Below are 19,989 nucleotides of genomic sequence, written 5' to 3'. Positions count from 1 at the left end.
TAATCGTTCTTGATTTAATCTAGGGTTCTAAAATTAATCTGATTAATTTTAAAATCTTAAATGGCAAATACAGATCCAAAAACATATTAAAAGATTTTTAATATGTTGTTTATCATTGAAATCAAATAGATAAAAATAAATCTTGCATGATGCATGTGACCCTAGATGAAAATTTTTTAATTCAATGGTATAAACTTGTGTTTTTCAAGCTTCCGTTCCTTCAATTGGTATCAGAGCCACTATATTTTCCATTTAGATTGATGTTTATATGATTTAATTGTGTGTTTAATCATGAGATTAAAAGTTCATTGCTGGTTGCAAAGCCAAGGTGGCAGCACAAATGATGAACACCATGGTGCGCATGGTTGATGAACCACAATGGTCTGCAAAGGTAAAGGGATGGTGAATGTGCAATTGTTGTATGATCTAAGATCCATTTTATGTCTAATTAAATTGTTTAATTAGAATTTTTATCACACAATTAAATTATGATTCAAATCAGAATTTTAAAAATTATTTGAATGTGATTCAAATCTGAATTTTTTAAGTTGTTTGAATCATATTTAAATCTGATTTTTTAAAATTGATTGAATAAAATTCACATCTGATTTTGTAAAAAATGTTTGAATGTGATTCAAATCTGATTTTTTAAAAAATGTTTGAATGTGATTCAAATCTGAATTTTTAAAGTTGTTTGAATGTGATTCAAATCTGAATTTTTAAATTTGTTTGAATGAGATTCAAATTAGAATTTTTAAATTTATTTGAATCATATTCAAATCTGGATTTTTAAGTTGAATATGAGATATTCAATTTAATTTAAGTATGTATGTTTTATTTAATTGTTAAATAGTGATATGCATGATGGATGATCATGGACTATAAAAGACCAATGTGATTGGATTTATTTCTTTTATGTTTCTTTGAGATTGTAAATTAATTAATTTATTTTAATTTATTTTGGGCATGTATTATTAAGTTTGTAATAATTTTTGAGTTGTGATTTCATTTATTTAAGTTCTTGTAAATTCGCCTTGGTATGCCAAGGATTACTATGTAATATTGGATTGCAAGAAGTTCAAGGAGGTCAAGAGCATTGGTGGGACCAGTGGGAGGAATTCAAGATCAAGTGTTGATTATGTACTCCTTCAACAACTCTTGTAAAATGAATGAATGAAATGCACCTAGGAATGCCCTGATTCAATTCTTGGTGGCTCAGAATTGAATCCCTTAGAAAGTCCATGATCATACCATATTTATTGCTTATCCATGAATGCATGAGATGTATGGAAATGTATGCTATTATATGATATATGCATGCTAATTGGATAATGTGCAAAGTGAGACCTTAATAGTAATTAGAATGACCGTAAAATCTTCCAAACAAATGATTAAGTTGGAAATGCTATAATTAAAGTAATTATAACAAAGGCCCTCCATTGGGGCAATTATTTTAAGAAATTTTAAATAGTTGCATAAGATGCAATTAATTTAAGAGATTTTCTTAAGAATAATTATTAAGCATGAGATGTTGTAAATATGTAAATAGTTTGGTGGCCAATATTGGATGTAACTGAGGACATTAAAATTATTTGCATAATTACTGGCTCAATGGGATCAACTTAACTAATGCAAGATAAGTCAATAATGGATGTACCTAAGATTTTGAGCATTAGGGGCTAGGTAAAGGATTAAACCTCACATGAGATGTGATGGGCAAGGAGTTGCTCACTTATAGTTTATTGTAATTCCAATAATGGATGTACCTGAGGATGATCAATAGAATTATAAGAATTCAATCACCCACTAGAAATCCATCCAACTAGCATTTTCATTTTCTACTTTGGAAGTGCAGGATTTGCTAAGTTAGTGGGAGGACCAATTTGATTAAAAGACCATAATCATTTTGGTTAATTACATGATACATTTACTAATTAATCTAGTTATTTTCTGCAGTTAATTTTCTGATAAAAATGAGCACAGAACAACCACCACCATCCAATATCCTTGCAAGCATACTTGATCGCAATAGGTTGACAGGACCTAATCATGCGATTGGCTAAGAAATTTGAAACTTGTCCTGAACCTTGAACATATAGGATATGTTCTAGATTCAAATGTTCCTGGTCCCTTACCTCCAGAGGCCACACAAGAGGAACATGAAACTTTGGATAAGTGGAAGGAGCATGATATGAGAGCTAAGTGTTACATGCTTGCTTCCATGAGTAATGAGTTACAAAAGCAGCATGAGAACATGTTGAGTGCGAGTGAGATTCTCCTTCACCTACAAGAGTTGTATGGTGAGCACAGCAGGAATGCTAGGTATGAGATATCTAGACAGCTATTCCGTATAAGGATGTCTAAGAGATAGAATGTTGGGGATCATGTCCACAAGATGATTCGCCTGATTGAGCAGTTGGAACATCTTGACTTCAACATGGATTTCCAACTACAGATAGATTTGATCCTTCAGTCCCTTCTAGAGTCTTTTGGAAATTTTGTGACAAATTTCCATATGACTCAACAGGAATGCACCTTAGCTTGTTTACTCAACATGCTGGTTATTGTCCAAAAGAATATGCCGAGCAATAAAGGAAAAGAGGTATCTTTGATTGCATTTTCTTCTGCTGGAAAGTCAAATAAGAAGAAGGGCAATAAGAAAAAGAAACCTCAGATTCCAGGTCCTTCCAAGAAAATAGCTAAACAAAAAAGGAAGACTAAAGCTGATATAGGCAAAGGAAAGTGTTTCCACTGCCAAAAGGATGGGCATTGGAAAAGGAACTGCCCAAAGTATCTTGCTTCTCTGAAATACAAGAAGGATACACCTTCGGAAGGTATGTCCATATCTTGTTATTTAGATTCTGATGATACTCATAGTTCATCTACAGCTTGGGTTTTAGATACTGGTCCCAGTTCTCACATTTCTAATGATATGCAGGAACTAGCAAATAGTAGCAGCTTGTGTTCTCAAGATGTTAGAGTCCGGATTGGCAATGGCTCAACTGTTGAAGCTTTAGCCATAGGATCTAAATCTTTTTACATGTTTGGACATGTTTTGTGTTTGGATAATATTTTATATGTACCTGATACTTTTAAGAACATCATTTCTATATCTAGTTTGACTAGAAATGGCTATGAATTTCAGTTCACAGATGATGTTTGCAATATTTATTTTAGAAATAAATATGTTGGTTCAGGTTATATGAATGATGGTCTTTATTATTTGGATAATAATGACAAACACAAATTGAATGCAAGTGATCTAAAAGAATGCAATGCCATGGTGAAAACCAACTCAAGTTCAAAATATATTTGACACTTAAGGTTATGTCATGTTGCAGAAGATAGGATTGCAAAACTGGAGAAAATGGGGATTCTATCCTCATTGGGCTCTGAGCCTACTCCAACTTATGAATCTTGCCTTCAGGGCAAAATGACTAGATCACCCTTTGTTGGACAAGGGCTAAGAGCTGAAAATATTTTGGAGATAATACATAGTGATGTATGTGGTCCATTTAAAGAAATGGCTAGAGGGGGCTTTCATCATTTTATTACCTTTACTGATGATAAATCAAGATTTGGGTATTTGTATTTGATGAAATACAAACATGAATCCTTTGAAAAGTTTAAAGAATTTAAATCTGAAGTAGAAAATCAAACAGGAAAGAGTATTAAAGCTCTTCGATCACATCGTGGAGGTGAATATTTGAGTACTGAATTTGATGAATACTTGAGAGAGCATGGCATTGTTTCTCAGCTGACTCCTCCAGGAACGCCACAGCTGAATGGTGTATCTGAAAGGAGAAATCGTATCCTATTGGATATGGTACGTAGTATGATGAGCTATACTGATATGCCAATCTTCTTTTGGGGATTTGCATTAGAATTAGCTTTGTATATTCTGAATAGGATTCCATCAAAATCAGTTTCTTCCACACCTTATGAGACATGGCATGGAAGAAAACCAAGTCTTAAGCATGTTAAGATTTGGGGTTGTCCAGCTTATATCAAAAAGCTGAACACTGATAAATTGGAGACCAGATCAGAAAAAGGTCGATTTGTTGGATATCCAAAAGATAGTTTTGGATATTATTTTTATTTGCCTACTTCACAAAAGGTTGTGATAAGTAGAGATGCCACATTTCTTGAACAACAGTTTGTTCAAGAAGGAGGCAAAGGAAGGCAAATAGAGTTAGAATTGGAGAATTCTGACCAACCAACAGATCAGATGGATATAGATCCATCTAATCAACCTATACCCGTTGATGAAACATCTATAGTTGTTCCTCGTAGAGCAACCAGGGTATCTCACCCACCAGTGAGATATGGTTTTCTTCATGAAGAAGAACAAGAGTTGTCTACTCATGAAGAAGTAGATCATGGAGATGATCCACTTACCTATGAAGAAGCTATATCAGATATAGACTCTTCAAAATGGATTGATGCTATGAAATCTGAGATTGATTCCATGAATAAGAATCAAGTTTGGGATCTTGTTGACCCACCTGAAGGTATTGTACCTATAGGGAACAAATGGGTTTTCAAGAAGAAAATTGGTTCTGATGGAAAGGTAGAGACCTATAAGGCAAGGCTAGTAGCGAAAGGGTTTCGCCAAAGGCAAGGAGTCGACTATGAGGAGACTTTCTCGCCTATTGCCATGCTGGAATCAATTAGGATTTTATTAGCAATAGCTGCATACTATGATTATGAGATTTGGTAGATGGATGTCAAAATAGCTTTTCTCAATAGATACATTGAAGAAAACATTTTCATGGAACAACCTAGGGGTTTTGAATCCCAAGATGGTTCCAAGGTATGCAAGCTAAAGCGATCCATTTATGGGTTGAAACAAGCTTCGAGGAGTTGGAACATCCGTTTTGATGAAGCCATTAAATCCTTTGGTTTTATCAAAAATGAGGATGAGCCATGTGTATATAAGAAGGTTAGTGACAGTGGTCTCACTTTCCTTATCTTATATGTGGATGACATACTGTTGATGGGTAATGACACAGGTATGTTGACAACTATAAAGGTATGGTTGTCAAATACATTCTCCATGAAAAGACTTAGGGGAGGCAACCTATATTCTTGGGATTCGCATATATAGAGATAGAGCGAAAACAATAATTGGTTTATCCCAAAATCTATACTTGGAAAAGGTGTTAAAGAGGTTTAACATGCTTGATTCCAAGAGAGGATTGTTACCAGTGAGACATGGTATCCACCTTTCTAAAGAGATGTCTCCAAAGGCACCTGAAGAAAGAGATAAGATGGCCAGGATTCCATATGCTTCGGCTATTGGAAGTTTAATGTATGCAATGTTGTGTACTAGGCCAGATATCGCATACGCTGTTAGTTTGACTAGCAGGTATCAATCCAATCCAGGTTTGGAACACTGGATAACTGTCAAGAATATCCTTAAGTACTTGGGAAGAACTAAGGATTTATTCTTGATTTATGGAGGTGGAGACTTACAATTGGATGGTTATACTTATTCTGATTTCCAATTAGATATCGACGATAGAAAGTCTACCTCTGGATATGTGTTCATTTGTAATGGAGGTGCAGTCAGTTAGAAGAGTTCCAAACAGAGCACAGCTGCAGATTTCACTACAGAGGCTAAGTATATTGCTGCATCAGATGCTGCAAAGGAAGCTGTTTGGATAAAGAAGTTCGTGACAGAACTTACAATAGTTCCTTCCATTGAGTTAGCAGTTCCACTACACTGTGACAACAATGGAGCAGTCATACAGGCTAAGGAACCAAAGTCTCACCAGAAATCCAAACACATAGAAAGGCGCTACCACATTATTAGAGAAATAGTTGGGCAAGGCAATATAGCCATGCAGAAAATAGCATCAGCTGAAAATCCAGCTAATTCATTCACTAAGCCTTTGTCACAAGCTCAGCTAGACCGACATCTTGAGAAGATAGGTCTAAGATATTGTAATGAATGGCTCTAGTGCTAGTGGGTGATTATTAGTAGTATGCCCTAGAGCATATCATTTAGTATGTATCTTGTACATATTTTTATTAATAAAAGGCATTTCCACTTTTCCGTTTACATAATATATTTATGTGTAATAGAAAAGGTCCATTGATATTTTGTTAGAAATATTATTCTTAAGTTGTTAAGAATATGAGTGACAATATTTCTAGCACAAAGTATCATAAATTGGTTCACAATCAAGGATACTTCATAATAAGGACATGACTTATCCAGAAAGATTGTATTCATATTTGCTCCCAAGTTATTTATATGAGAAATAAATAAGATGGAATGGTGAGTCTCATGCCATATAACGAACATGATAGGCACTTATAAATGATAAGTAGGCCAAACCAGTGACACTTATGACAAGCACATGGACTTTACTCTTGTCAATGTTTTGTCATAAATCATATCAGTGCATATAATCTTTAGACCTGAGATAGCACAGGTATCTTGTATATAGGTAGTTTGAGTTTGATACTGCTTTCATACTTGTACTATGTATGGGTATATGGGCATGTGCTGGCTCCTACTAGTTATATATGGAGGTAGGTGTTGATCAAGATGGAATCTGTTCCTCTAAGTAAATAGAGATAAAATCCTATGTTCATTTAATTGTTCTTGATGTTTCAAGTTCCTGGACAGGACTGATAGATTTATTCAGAAAAGAGTTTCTGATGAGAAAATCATTTTAATCAAGAATTGGAATTAAGGAGAACATAATATTCATAGCAAATGGAGTTTGACATAAACCATGACTCCAGCTTGAGTTGGGATTTTGTAACAGAGAGATTCTAGTGCATGGTAACATATGATTATAGGTTCATTTAAGGTAAACCTCATTGGGTGGCCATGGCATGCTATGCTAGGTGTTAACCATGGTCTATGAGGTTCATAAAATGATTTAGAGAAATCATTTATGGTAAGAAAGAGTTTTGATGATATTAAGAGTTGGTATCATGTCTCATTGCCAATTAGTGATGAGCCTAGTAAGTCACACACATACACAAGTTATCACCTATTTAAATATGATTTAATTAATTAATTAAAGAGTTTAATTGATTAATTAAATAGGTTTGGTTTGCAATTAAATTGCAAAGTCCCTAGCATGACTTGAAACCAAATCAGGATTATTGGATGTATAGTATAAGTTAAATTTATATTTAAAGTATTTAAATATGAATTTAATTAGTGAAGAATTAATAGAGATTAATTAATTAATTTATATTTGACATAAATTGAGTAGAAGAAGAAAAAATAATTATTTTGTGTTAAGAACTCAAAATTAAGACAAAGGGACATTTTGGTCATTTCACAGTGTGACACGTGGCACATGAGATGGTGACACATGGGATTGCACATAAGCTTGCCAAATGTTTTTTTTTTAATCATGTAAGATGATTAAAATCAAGATTAAATATAGGTTTAACACTTAGCACAATGTGATTGGGTCACTTAAACCTAGAGCTAATCAAAGGGTGACGTGGCAAGGGTTTAATGTGTTAACCTAGCTATATAAGTGTTGTTATGAAAAAGAAAAACAACCAGCAGCCACTCCTCTCCTTTGTCACGCCATTTTGAGGCTCTCCATCTATTTTTCTTCATCTCTCATCAATTCAAAGAGATTAGCCATCAATCTCTTGAATTAAGAACACTAGAAATTGTTTCTAGTGTCCTGTTTACATCTCTAATCTCTTAAAAGGCAGAACTTGAATTTCTAATTAATAGAAAAACCTTTAGAAGCTATTCAAGGGCTGCCATAGGTGTTCTTAGTGTGGACAAACTAGAGGGACAACATTTGGTGTCCTGAAGACAAATCTTAAAGGCGCAGACACGCTGCAGTGCATCAAGAGGTTAGTGTAATCGTTCTTGATTTAATCTAGGGTTCTAAAATTAATCTGATTAATTTTAAAATCTTAAATGGCAAATACAGATCTAAAAACATATTAAAAGAGTTTTAATATGTTGTTTATCATTGAAATCAAATAGATAAAAATAAATCTTGCATGATGCATGTGACCCTAGATGAAAATTTTTGAATTCAATGGTATAAATTTGTGTTTTTCATGCTTTCTTTTCTTCAAATTGGTGTTTTAATGTGATTGATGGAAATTCCTTTAAATGACATCATGGTGATGTCATAATTGGCATTTTCTTTCATTTTCTTTTCCTTTCTTCTTTAATCATTTTCAATTTAACTTTTTTGCAATATTTATTCATATTTTAGATCATAATAATTATTTACTTAACTGGACAAGTCGGCCAAAAATCACCTTTGAAGGTGAAATGACCAAAATGCCTTCCGTTTGGCTTATTTTGCCAAAATCGTCTGTACTGATTGAAAAATTTTTCTAAGCATTTTCTTGGCATTCTAATGACATAGAACCCTCAATGACTCTTTTCTGGAGTCCCAAAAATTATTTTATAAATTTTCTCCCGGGTCTAGGGCTCTTAGTTGCAAGGACCGCAACTTCCCACTGGGTTACCTATCGCTAGAGCGCCAGCTCAATTAACTTGGTTGTATTTTTTTTCTAAAATTTTTCCTAAATTTTTCTTATTAATATTTGAGTTAATTATGGTTCCTCACTTTTGTTTAGATATTTTCCAAGACGTTCTAGCTGTCCGGACTGACACTGGTCACCAGAACAATAGAATGTACGGAATGGATACAGTGAGGGTGTTACACAAAATGGCTGGGGTAATGCCACCGCCACCACAACCTCCACAGCAGAAATCACACCTAGAAAGATTGAGAAAGTTTGGAGTAGTGGATTTCTTTGGCAAGAGAGAAGATGATTCTGTTGCAGCTGAAAACTAGTTGAACAGAACAGGTAGAGTCTTAAAACAACTCCACTGCACTCCAGAACAAAATCTAGAAGCTATTGTATCATTGTTGCAAGATGATGCCTACCAATGGTGGGATACAATATCTAGTGAAATGCAGCCAGAAGTAATAACTTAGGACTTCTTCCTCTCAGAATTCAAGAAGAAATATGTGGGTAGTGTTTACCTAGAAGAGAGAAGAAGAGAGTTCATTGACCTGAGGCAGAGACAGCTGACAGTGGCAGAGTTTGAAAAAGAATTCGTCAGATTGAGCCGCTACGGAAGGGAGATAGTCCCTAATGTCGCCGAAAGGTGTAAGAGATTTGAAGAGGGATTAAATGACAACATAAAGATCATGATTACTTAAGGAATAGAAGAGTGAAAAACACAAGTTTATACCATTGAATTCAAAAATTTTCACCTAGGGTCACATGCATCATGCAAGATTTATTTTTATCTATTTGATTTCAATGATAAACAACATATTAAAACTCTTTTAATATGTTTTTGGATCTTTATTTGCCATTTAAGATTTTAAAATTAATCAGATTAATTTTAGAACCCTAGATTAAATCAAGAACAAACACACTAACCTCTTGATGCACTACAGTGTATTTGCGCCTTTGAGATGCGTCTTCAGGACACCAGATGTTGTCCCTCTAGCTTGTCCACACCAAGAACACCTATGGCAGCCATTGAACAGCTTCTAAAGCTTTTTCTATTATTTATAAAATCAAGTTCTACCTTTTAAGAGATTAAAGATGTAAACAGGACACTAGAAATAATTTCTAGTATTTTTAATTCAAGAGATTGTTTGTTAATCTCTTGGAAAGATGAGAGAAGAAGATGAAGAAGAGAGAAACCTTCTTGGGTGGTGGCACCAAAGAAAGAGGCTACTGGTTGTGTTATTTTCTTTTCATAACAACACTTATACAGCTAGGTCAACACATTAAACCCTTGCCACATGTCACCCTCTAATTGGTTCTAGGTTTAATTGACCCAATCACATTGTGCCAAGTGTGAAACCTATATTAAATCTTAATTTTAATCATCTTACATGATTAAAAGACATTTGACAAGCTTATGTGTAATGCCATGTGTCACCATCTCATGGTGCCACATGTCACCCTGTGAAATGACCAAAATGCCCCTGTGTCTTAATTTTGAGTTCTTAACCCAAAATAATTATTTCTCTTCTTCTAATCAATTTATATCAAATATAAATTAATTAATTAATCTCTATTAATTAATTTCTCATTAATTAAATTCATATTTAAACACTTTAAATATAAATTTAACTTATACTATACATCCAATAATCTAGATTTGGTTTCAAGTCATGCTAGGGACTTTGCAATCTAATTGCAAACCAAACCTATTTAATTAATCGATTAAACTCTTTAATTAATTAATTAAATCATATTTAATTTAGTGATTACTTGTGTATGTGTGTGACTTACTAGGCTCATCACTAATTGGCAATGAGACATGATATCAACTCTTAATATCATCAGAACTCTTTCTTACCATAAATGATTTCTCTAAATCATTTTATGCACCTCATAGACCATGGTTAACACCTAGCATAGCATGCCATGGCCACCCAGTTAGTAATAAGGTTTACCTTAAATGAACCTATAATCATATGTTACCATGCACTAGAATCTCTCTGTTACAAAATCATATCTTTAACATCTTTTCCAAGTATAAACTTTGGGATAAACCAATTATTCTTTTTGCTCTATCTCTATAGATGTGAATCCCAAGAATATAGGTTGCCTCCCCTAAGTCTTTCATGGAGAATGTATTTGACAACCATACCTTTACAATTGTCAACATACCTGTGTCATTACCCATCAACAGTATGTCATCCATATATAAGATAAGGAAAGTGATAGCATTGTCACTAACCTTCTTATATACACATGGCTCATCCTTATTTTTTATAAAACCAAAGGATTTAATGGCTTCATCAAAACGGATGTTCCAACTCTCCAAAGCTTGCTTCAACCCATAAATAGATTGCTTTAGCTTGCATACCTTGGAACCATCTTGGGATTAAAAACCCCTAGGTTGTTCCATGAAAATATTTTCTTCAATGTATCCATTGAGAAAAGCTGTTTTGACATCCATCTGCCAAATCTTATAATCATAGTATACAACTATTGCTAATAGAATCCTAATTGATTTAACCATGGCAACAGGTGAAAAAGTCTCCTCATAGTCGATTCCTTGCCTTTGGCGAAATCCTTTCGCTACTAGCCTTGCCTTATAGGTCTCCACCTTTCCATCAGAACCAATTTTCTTCTTGAAAACCCATTTGTTCTCTATAGGTACAATACCTTCAGGTGGGTCAATAAGATCCCAAACTTGATTCTTATACATGGAATCAATTTCAGATTTCATAGCATCAATCCATTTTGAAGAGTCTATATCTGATATAGCTTCTTCATAGGTAAGTGGATCATTTCCATGATCTACTTCTTCATGAGTAAACAACTATTGTTCTTCTTCATGAAGGAAACCATGTCTCACTGGTGGACGAGACACCTTGGTTGTTCTACGAGGAACAACTGCAGATGTTTCATCAATGGATGTAGGTTGAATAGATGGATCTATATCTATTTGATATATTGGTTGGTCAAAATTCTCTAATTCCAACTATATTTGCCTTCCTTTGCCTCCTTCTTGAACAAACTGTTGTTCAAGAAATGTGGTATCTCTACTCACCACAACCTTTTGTGATGTAGGCAAATAAAAATAATATCCAAAACTATCTTTTGGATATACAATAAATCGACCCTTTTCTGAACTGGTTTCCAATTTATCAGTGTTTAGCTTTTTGATATAAGCTGGACAACCCCAAATCTTAACATGCCTAAGACTTGGTTTTCTTCCATGCCATATCTCATAAGGTGTGAAAGAAACTGATTTTGATGGAATTCTATTCAGAATATACAAAGCTGATTCTAATGCAAATCCCCAAAAGGAGATTGGCATATCAGTATAGCTCATCATACTACGTACCATATCCAATAGGGTACGATTTCTCCTTTCAGATACACCATTCAATTTGTGGCATTCTGGAGAGTCGGTGGAAACAATGCCATGCTCTCTTCAGTATTCATCAAATTCAGTACTTAAATATTCACCTCCATGATCTGATCGAAGAGCTTTAATACTCTTTCCTGTTTGATTTTCTACTTCAGATTTAAATTCTTTGAACTTTTCAAAAGATTCATGTTTGTATTTCATCAAATAAAAATACCCAAACCTTGATTTATCATTAGTAAAGGTAATAAAGCAATGAAAACCACCTCTAGCCATTTCCTTAAATGGACCACATACATCACTATGTATTAGCTCCAAAATATTATCAGCCCTTAGCCCTTGTCCAACTAAGGGTAATCTAGTCATTTTGCCCTAAAGGCAAGATTCACAAGTTGGAGTAGGCTCAGAGCCTAATGAGGATAGAATCCCCATTTTCTCCAGTTTTGCAATCCTATCTTCTACAGCATGACATAACCTTAAGTGCCAAATATGTTTTGAACTTGAGTTGGTTTTCACCATGGCATTGCATTCATTTAGATCACTTGCATTCATTTTGTGTTTGTCATTATTATCTAAATAATAAAGACCTTCATTTATATAACCTGAACTAACATATTTATTTCTAAAATAAATATTGCAAACATCATCTTTGAATTGAAATTCATAGCCATTTCTAGTCAAACTAGATATAGAAATGATGTTCTTAAAAGTATCAGGTACATATAAAATATTATCCAAACACAAAACATGTCCAAACATGTAAAAAGATTTAGATCCTATGGCTAAAGCTTCAATAGTTAAACCGCCAATCCGGGCTCTAACATCTTGAGAACGCAAGCTGCTACTATTTGCTAGTTCCTGCATATCATTAGAAATGTAAGAACTGGCGCTAGTATCTAAAACCCAAGCTGTAGATGAACTATGATTATCATCAGAATCTAAATAACAAGATATGGACATACCTTCTAAAGGTGTATCCTTCTTGTCCTTCAGAGAAGCAAGATACTCTGGGCAGTTCCTTTTCCAGTGCCCATCCTTCTGGAAGTGGAAACACTTTCCTTTGCCTCCATCTGCTTTATTCTTCCATTTCTGTTTAGCTATTTTCTTAGAAGGACCAGGAATCTGAGGTTTCTTTTTCTTATTGCCCTTCTTCTTGTTGGACTTTCCAGCAGAAGAAGATGCAATCAAAGCTACATCTTTTCCTTTATTACCGGGTATATTCTTTTGGGCAATAACCAGCATATTGAGTAAACCAGCTAAGGTGCATTCCTGTTTAGTCATATGGAAATTTGTCACAAAATTCCCAAAAGACTCAGGAAGGGACTGAAGGATCAAATTCATCTATAGTTGGAAATCCATGTTGAAGTCAAGATGTTCCAACTGCTCAATCAGCCGAATTATCTTGTGGATATGATCCCCAACATTTTGTCCCTTAGACATCCTCATGCAAAACAGCTGCATAGATATCTCATACCTAGCATTCCTACTGTGCTCACCATACAACTCTTGTAGGTGAAGGAGGATCTCACTCGCACTCTGCATGTTCTCATGCTGCTTCTGTAACTCATTACTCATGGAAGCAAGCATGTAACACTTAGCTCTCATATCATGCTCCTTCCACTTATCCAAAGTTTCATGTTCCTTTGGAGTGGCCTCTGGAGGTAAGAGACCAAGAACATTTGAATCTAGAACATATCCTATATGTTCAAGGTTCAGGACAAGTTTCAAATTTCTTAGCCAATCAGAGAGATTAGGTCCTATCAACCTATTGTGATCAAATATGCTTGCAAGGATATTGGATGGTGGTGGTTGTTCTGTGCTCATTATTATCAAAAAATTAACTGTAGCAAATAACTAGATTAATTAGTAAATATATCAAGTAATTAACCAAAATGATTATGGTCTTTTAATCAAATTGGTCCTCCCACTAACTTAGCGAATCCTAGACTTCCAAAGTAGAAAACGGAAATCCTAGTTGGATGGATTTTTAGTGGGTGATTGAATTCTTATAATTCTATTGATCATCCTCAGGTACATCCATTATTAGAATTACAATAAACTATAAGTGAGTAACTCCTTGCCCATCACATCTCATGTGAGGTTTAATCGTTTACCTAGCCCCTAATGCTCAAAATCTCAGGTACATCCATTATTAACTTATCTTGCATTAGTTAAGTTGATCCCATTGAGTCAGTAATTATGTAAATAATTTTTATGTCCTCAGGTACATCCAATATTGGCTACCAAACCATTTCATATTTACAGCATCTCATGCTTAACAATTATTCTTAAGAAAATCTCTTAAATTAATTGTATCTTATGCAACTATTTAAAATTTCTTAAAATAATTGCCCCAATGGAGGGCCCATGTTAAAATTACTTTAATTATAGCATTTCCAACTTAATCATTTGTTTGGAAGATTTTATGGCCATCCTAATTACTATTAAGGTCTCACTTTGCACATTATCCATTTAGTATGAATATATCATATAATTGCATACATTCCCATACATCTCATGCAGTCGTAGATAAGTAGTAAATATGGTATGATCATGTTCTTTCTAAGGGATTCAATTTTGAGCCACCAAGAATTGAATCAGGGCATTCCTAGGTGCATTTCATTCATTCATTTTACAAGAGTTGCTGAAGGAGTACATAATCAACACTTGATCTTGAATTCCTCCCACTGGTCCCACCAATGCTCTTGACCTCCTTGAACTTCTTGCAATCCAATATTACATAGTAATCCTTGGCATACCAAGGTGAATTTACAAGAACTTAAATAAATGAAATTACAACCCAAAAATTATTACAAACTTAATAATACATGCCCAAAATAAATTAAAATAAATTAATTAATTTACAATCCCAAAGAAACATAAAAGAAATAAATCCAATCACATTGGTCTTTTATAGTCCATGATCATCCATATGCATATCACTATTTAACAATTAAATAAAACATACATACTTAAATTAAATTGAATATCTCATATTCCACTTAAAAATCCAGACTTGAATATGATTCAAATAAATTTAAAAATTCATATTTGAATCTCATTCAAACAAATTTAAAAATTCATATTTGAATCTCATTCAAACAAATTTAAAAATTCAGATTTGAATCACATTCAAACAACCTTAAAAATTCAGATTTGAATCACATTCAAACAATTTTTAAAAATCAGATTTGAATCACATTCCAACAATTTTTAAAAATTCAGATCTGAATATTATTCAAACAAATTTAAAAAATTAGATTTAAATATGATTCAAACAACTTTAAAAATTCAGATTTGAATCACATTCAAACAACTTTTAAAATTCAGATTTGAATCACATTCAAATAATTTTTAAAATTCTAATTTGAATCAAAATTTAATTGTGTGATTGAAATTCTAATTAAACAATTTAATTGGACATAAGATGAGCTTTTAGATCATACAACAATTACAAATTAAAAAGCCAAACCTTGAGCCACCCATGAAGCCACAAACCTTACGCACCATGAAGGTGTTCTCTTTTATACCGCCATACATCCATTGCAACCAGCAATGGATAAATCATCTCATGATCAAAACACACAATTAAATCATATAATCAATAATCTAAATAGCAAATATAGTGGCTCTGATACCAATTGAAGGAACGAAAGCATGAAAAACACAAGTTTATACCATTGAATTAAAAAATTTTCACCTAGGGTCACATGCATCATGCAAGATTTATTTTTATCTATTTGATTTAAATGATAAACAACATATTAAAACTCTTTTAATATGTTTTGGGATCTTTATTTGCCATTTAAGATTTTAAAATTAATCAGATTAATTTTAAAACCCTAGATTAAATCAAGAACAAACACACTAATCTGTTGATGCACTGCAGTGTATTTGCGCCTTTGAGATGCGTCTTCAGGACACCAGATGTTGTCCCTCTAGTTTTTCCACACCAAGAACACCTATGGCAGCCCTTGAACAGCTTCTAAAGCTTTTTCTATTACTTAGAAAATCAAATTCTGCCCTTTAAGAGATTAAAGATGTAAACAGGACATTAGAAATAATTTTTAGTATTTTTAATTCAAGAGATTGTTTGTTAACCTCTTGGAAAGATGAGAGAAGAAGATGAAGAAGAGAGAAACCTTCTTGGGTGGTGGCACCAAAGAAAGAGGCTGCTGATTGTGTTATTTTCTTTTCATAACAACACTTAAACAGCTAGACCAACACATTAAACCCTTGCCACATATCGCCCTCTGATTGGTTCTAAGTTTAATTGACCCAATCACATTGTGCCAAGTGTCAAACCTATATTTAATCTTAATTTTAATCATCTTATATGATTAAAAGACATTTGGCAAGCTTATGTGTAATGCCATGTGTCACCATCTCATGGTGCCACATGTCACCCTGTGAAATGACCAAAATGCCCCTGTGTCTTAATTTTGAGTTCTTAACCCAAAATAATTATTTCTCTTCTTCTAATCAATTTATATCAAATATAAATTAGTTAATTAATCTCTATTAATTAATTTCTCATTAATTAAATTCATATTTAAACACTTTAAATATAAATTTAACTTATACTATACATCCAATAATCTAGATTTGGTTTCAAGTCATGCTACGGACTTTGCAATCTAATTGCAAACCAAACCTATTTAATTAATCAATTAAACTCTTTAATTAATTAATTAATTAAATCATATTTAATTTGGTAATTACTTGTGTATGTGTGTGACTTACTAGGCTCCTCACTAATTGGCAATGAGACATGATATCAACTCTTAATATCATCAGAACTCTTTCTTACCATAAATGATTTCTCTAAATCATTTTATGCACCTCATAGACCATGGCTAACACCTTGCATAGCATGCCATGGCCACTCAATTAGTAATAAGGTTTACCTTAAATGAACCTATAATCATATGTTACCATGCACTAGAATCTCTCTGTTACAAAATCCCAACTCAAGCTGGAGTCATGGTTTATGTCAAACTCCATTTGCTATGAAAATTATGTTCTCTTTTAATTTCAGTTCTTGTCTTTTAATTTCAGTTCTTGATTAAAAAGATTTTCTCATCAGAAACACTTTTCTGATTAAATCTATCTGTCCTGGCCAGGAACTTGAAACATCAAGAACAATTAAATGAACATAGGATTTTATCTCTATTTACTTAGAGGAACAGATTCCATCTTGATCAACACCTACCTCCATATATAACTAGTAGGAGCAAACACATGCCCATATACCCATACACAGTACAAGTATGAAAGCAGTATCAAACTCAAACTACCTATATACAAGATAACTGTGCTATCTCAGGTCTAAAGATTATATGCACTGATATGATTTATGACAAAACATTGACAAGAGTAAACTCCATGTGCTTGTCATAAGTGTCACTAGTTCGGCCTACTTATCATTTATAAGTGCCTATCATGTTTGTCATACGGCATGAGACTCACCATTCCATCTTATTTATATCTCATATAAATAACTTGGGAACAAACATGAATACAATCTTTCTGGATAAGTCATGTCCTTATTATGAAGTATCCTCGATTGTGAACCTATTTATGATACTTTATACTAGAAATACTGTCACTCATATTCTTAACAACTTAAGAATAGAATTTCTAACAAAATATCAATGGACCTTTTCTATTACACATAAATATCTTATGTAAATGGAAAAGTGAAAATGTCTTTTATTAATAAAAACATGTACAAGATACATACTAAATGATATGCTCTAGGGCATACTACTAACAATTAATTCCTTGGGAATCACAGACTTCACCAAGTTAGTGGAAGCTGCTATAAAAGTTGAAAAGGTTAGAATAAGTGAGAAGACTAGAAGAGAGAGACAACAGAAGAGGGGCCCGGGTTAGTCTAGCTCATCTCCTACACCAGGAAAGAAGTTCAAAGGTCCACCTGCACAGAGTTCAGGTCAACCTCGAGGTCAGGGTCAGTCCCAGGGGCCCAGGCCATAGTTCACCCCTAAGAGAGGTCAGTCCACGCTATCAGTGGACAGCTCTCCAGGGACGGGCTTTAGGGGACCAGCCCCAGCATCTTCTATATGTCCACATTGCCTGAAGTGGCATAAGGGGGAGTCTTGGAGAGTGACTGGTGCCTGCTTAAGGTGGGTCGACAGAGCATCAGTTGAGGAACTGTCCACGCAGAACTGCTACTGCTGCTCCAACACAAGCAGACAGAGTTGCTCCTGCACCATAAAGGGGTAGGAAATCTGGCAAATATGAGACAGTGGGACCATCACAAAGGCTTGTATCTGAGCCAGCAGAGAGGCCTAAGGGCAGAGCACCTGCCAGAGCTTATGCCATAAGAGCTCAGGAGGAACAAGATGCCCCGGACATCATCAGGGGTACGTTCTCCCTTTATAATACATCTGTGCATGCATTAGTGGATCTAGGATCCACTCATTCATACATCTGCATCAACCTACCCTTAGAAATGGGGATATTAGTAGGGGAGAGTGACCAAGACATTCTGGTCACTAATCCATTGGGCCATAGTGTAGTGGTGAACAAAGTATACAAGGGTTGCCCGTTAAGGATTCAGGGGTATGAATTATTGGCAGACCTGATTGAGTTGCCTTTCCATGAGTTTGACGTGATTTTGGGAATGGACTGGTTGTCACTTCATCAGGCAATGGTTGATTGTAAATTGAAGAGAATTTCTTTGAAAACTCCTGAGGGCAATGAGATTATAGTTGTGGGGGAAAGGACAGATTTCTTATCTAATGTCATATCAGCTACTGTTGCAAGAAAACTGATGAGAAAAGGCTGTGAAGCCTACCTAGCACATTTGGTGGATACAAGGCAGGCTAAGCCAAATCTGTGTGACATACCCATAGTAAAAGACTTCCAAGGTGTATTCCCTGAAGAATTGCCTGGCAAGTTGAATTTGCTATTGAGATACTGCCGAGTACAACACCAATCTCTATTACTCCTTATAGGATGGTGCCCACAGAATTAAAGGAACTGAAAATCTAGTTATAGGAGTTACTAGATAAGGGGTTCATACACCCCAGTGTGTCCCCATAGGGATTTCCAGTGCTATTTGTGAAAAAGAAGGATGGGACTTTGAGGTTGTGCATCGATTACTAGCAGTTGAATAAAGTGACAGTGAAGAATAAATATCCGTTGCCTAGAATTGATGATCTGTTTGATCAGTTAAAGGGGGCAGGAGTATTTTCTAAAATTGATCTCAGATCAGGGTATCATCAGTTGAGGGTGAAGGATGCAGATGTGCCAAAGACTGTATTCAGGACTCGGTACGGGCATTATGAGTTTCTGGTGATGCCATTTGGCCTAACAAATGAACCAATGGCATTCATGGACTTTATGAACCATACCTTCCATTCATACCTAGATCGGTTCGTAGTGGTCTTTATTGATGATATTTTGGTGTATTCCAAGACTAGTGAAGAACGTGATGAGCATTTAAGGATTGTTCTGCAAACCTTGAGAGAAAAGAAGCTGTATGCTAAGTTGTCCAAGTGTGACTTCTGGATGATTGAAATTGCATTCCTTAGACACATAGTGTCAGCTGATGGGATTAGGGTGGATCCCAAGAAAATAGAAGCAGTGATGGAATGGAAGCCTCCCAGGAATACAACTGAGGTCAGAAGTTTCTTAGGGCTAGCTGGGTATTACAGAAGATTTATGAAGGGATTTTCGTTAATAGCTGCTCCAATGACCAAGTTGTTACACAAGAATGTCAGATTTGGCTGGAATGATAAGTGTCAGACTAGTTTTGAGAAGTTGAAGGCTATGTTGACTGAGGCACCAGTGTTAACACAGCCAGTGTCAGGAAAGGACTTTGTGGTCTATAGTGATACCTCTCATAATGGGCTAACGTGTGTATTGATGCAAGAGGGGAAGGTGGTCGCCTATGCTTCTATGCAGCTGAGGCCACATGAACAAAATTACCCTACCTATGATCTAGAACTTGTAGCAATTATCTTTGCACTGAAGATATGGAGGCACTACTTGTATGGTGAAAAATGCTACATTTACACAGACTACAAAAAGTCTGAAATATTTGCCAACCCAGAAGGAGCTCAACCTTAGATAGAGGCGATGGATTGAGTTCTTGA

Source organism: Hevea brasiliensis, chromosome 16 (assembly GCF_030052815.1).
Source record: "Hevea brasiliensis isolate MT/VB/25A 57/8 chromosome 16, ASM3005281v1, whole genome shotgun sequence".
Taxonomy (NCBI): Eukaryota; Viridiplantae; Streptophyta; class Magnoliopsida; order Malpighiales; family Euphorbiaceae; genus Hevea; species Hevea brasiliensis.
This window is presented reverse-complemented; position numbering follows the sequence as displayed.